The following is a 2,756-nucleotide window of genomic DNA, read 5'->3' on the forward strand; positions in this document are numbered from 1 at the left end:
CCTATGATGATGATGATGATGATGATAGGCATAGAAGAAGGATATTAAACTACGTATGACCTCCTCCTAGCCTGTCATAATTTTAATGGGTAAAATTATTGTGTTTTACAAAAATAAAGTCTCTAGTATAGATCGTTTCCGAGTTTGATCCGAGCAATCCGAGCGTCATTATTGTAGTGTGCGTGTGCTCTTGGATAATTTAGTACCGATAACACTCAAAAATTAGCGGAAGAATGGTGAAACGTGTCTTCGTGGATAAAACGAAAATAACTTTGCGTAGTCTTTTACTAAGTGGATGGCGTTGGCGTAGCTAAATGCATTTTTTTTTTCGTTTTTTCTTTCATAAAAACAATTTTTATCCCATTTCCAGTCCCCACATCTGTACAATTCCCCCTCGCCGCCGCATAAATCGTCATTAGTCGAGTGCGCGGGCGTGCCAACAGAAGACCCGCTGATTTATCGGCCACATCAATAACGCTGAAGATGCGAGATACGGCATCGATAAGAGCGTATTGATTTATTAGAAAAACTCTTCAGTGTTCGCAGTTGCCGCGTTTCTGTTTTGGGCAGTGAGGTTTTGTTGCGTTCTCATAGTAATGTAATGTTTTTGGACACAGTTTTTTCCTTAGGCAATAATCTTGTACTGTTTAAATAGCTTCCAAATAAACTAATGGTTCAAGTAGGTACTAATATTATCAGCTTAATCGATTTTTGTTGGTCTCTTACTACAACAGCATTACTAATTCATTGAAGTAACTATATTTCATTAAATTCATTGTAGATTAAAGTTAGAATGTATTTAAATAAATAAAAAAAAAACTTATTTAGCTTACCGCGAGGGGTTAACGGGACTCTAAAAATTGCGAAAGTGACAAATTATATTGGAACTAGCGGCCCGCCCCGGCTTCGCACGGTTTCAATGGAATTTCTCGGCTTTTCTCTTCTGTAATATGCATGTTTTATACATGTAAACCTTCCTCTTGAATCACTCTATCTATTTAAAAAAAACAATAGTTATAAAGATCTCAGCATACATAGTGACAGACAGACAGGAAACCGACTTTGTTTTATAATATGTAGTGATTTGCCAGTTGCGACATCTTTTGCAGAATTAAACTAATCAGTATACATTTGTCCAACAAACGCGTTTATTATACAAACTATTGGCTACACAGTACAGTCAATCGCATAGCATCCGCGCCGGTGTAATCGCCCGTGACTCCCCAACTTATAGCAATGGTACCCCACTTCTGTAGGGTAGTTTTAGGTTATTGGTTGTTTCGGTGCTAACACGACGGTGTAGCTAGTTTAGTTCCCGACAAATTTGGAAGGGTCAGAGCTAAATTGAAGGTGCAAAAGTTGTTTCTGAATTTTCTTTGTTTGAAAATTGTGTGTTGGTGTAGTTTGGAAATTGTGTCAATCTATCGTTTAAATAGCTTGATTTATTTTGGAAAAATCGCTAAACGTATGTGACAGTGTCAACGAGCCCTCCTCAATCTGGTCAGCGTGTAGAGTGTTGACTAAATCCTCCATTTGCCTCCGGAAAATTAGGGTCTAAAATGAAGTGGCAGTGTTGGGGCATGTAGCTCGTAGAACTGATGATCGTTGGAGTAGAACAGTTCTCGAGCAGCTCAGGACTGGTTATTTATGATTATTTATTAATCAAAGTGGTCCAGAAGCTTATGAGTTCAATTCCTAAATAAGACAAACAAAGTAGAAATAAACCAATCGCATTAGAATTTTGACTCTACATAATATTTTTTTTGTTTTGTTTTGTATTTAGATACGAACGTCTCTGAGAATCGAACCAAAATTCATAAATTCATAAAATTCATTTATTTTTGCAAATAGGCTTTAAAAAAGCGCTTTTACACGTCCCAATATTAACCCTACCACTGCTTCGGGACAATAAATGGGCCAGTGGCAGACAAGGCAAACTTCAAGTCAACGTAATGGTTGATTCGATTTTCCACACCGCCACCCCTTATCCAATATGTCCGATCCGCCCTTACGGCTCGTCGATTGTGTCGGAACACGCCAAACGGGAATCACTCGGGAATGTATCAATCACTAGTCGACACTCATTTGTGAACTTGTCTGAGCATATCTTCCAGCTTTCCCGACCTTGGGTTACTACTGGCTCTTTAGCCTAAAGCTTAAAGTAATTTTAAGAAGTGTTCAATAGATAAATATCCTTGGACACTGCGCCTCTAGTTCCAAACTAAGCAAAGCTTGTACTAAGAAATACGATTAAGAATCGGAGTTCCTTCATTTTCATATCAGGTAGGTACTACCTCAACTCTTGGGTCTGCGGGTGTCTATGGGCGACGGTAATCACTTACCATCAGTCTGTCTCATAAAAAAAACTACTTCTTTGCTCTACCTGGGAATTGAATCGATACCAAAGAGCACAAGTCCTTAACTACATATAAGATTATTAAGTACCTACGAGTACAATTGAATTTTTTAATCATCATTATCGTCATTATTTCAGCCAGACATCCACTGCTGAACATAGGCCTCCCCCAATGCTTTCCATGTTGACCGGTTGGTAGCGGCCTGTGTCCAGCGCCTTTCTGCTGCCTTTATGAGGTCGATGGTCCACCTTGTGGATGGACGTCCCACGCTGCGTTTTCCTCACTCCAGAACCTTGCTGTCTCATCGGCCGTCAGTTCTGCGTACTATGAATTCTGTTTTCTTTTAACGATCTATAATTACAGTTTCTTCTCCACCCCAAGTACCTACTACGAAGTCTC

The sequence above is a fragment of the Ostrinia furnacalis genome, unplaced genomic scaffold (assembly GCF_004193835.3).
Source record: "Ostrinia furnacalis isolate ACB-3 unplaced genomic scaffold, ASM419383v2 OfSCF3304, whole genome shotgun sequence".
In the NCBI taxonomy this organism is placed as follows: Eukaryota; Metazoa; Arthropoda; class Insecta; order Lepidoptera; family Crambidae; genus Ostrinia; species Ostrinia furnacalis.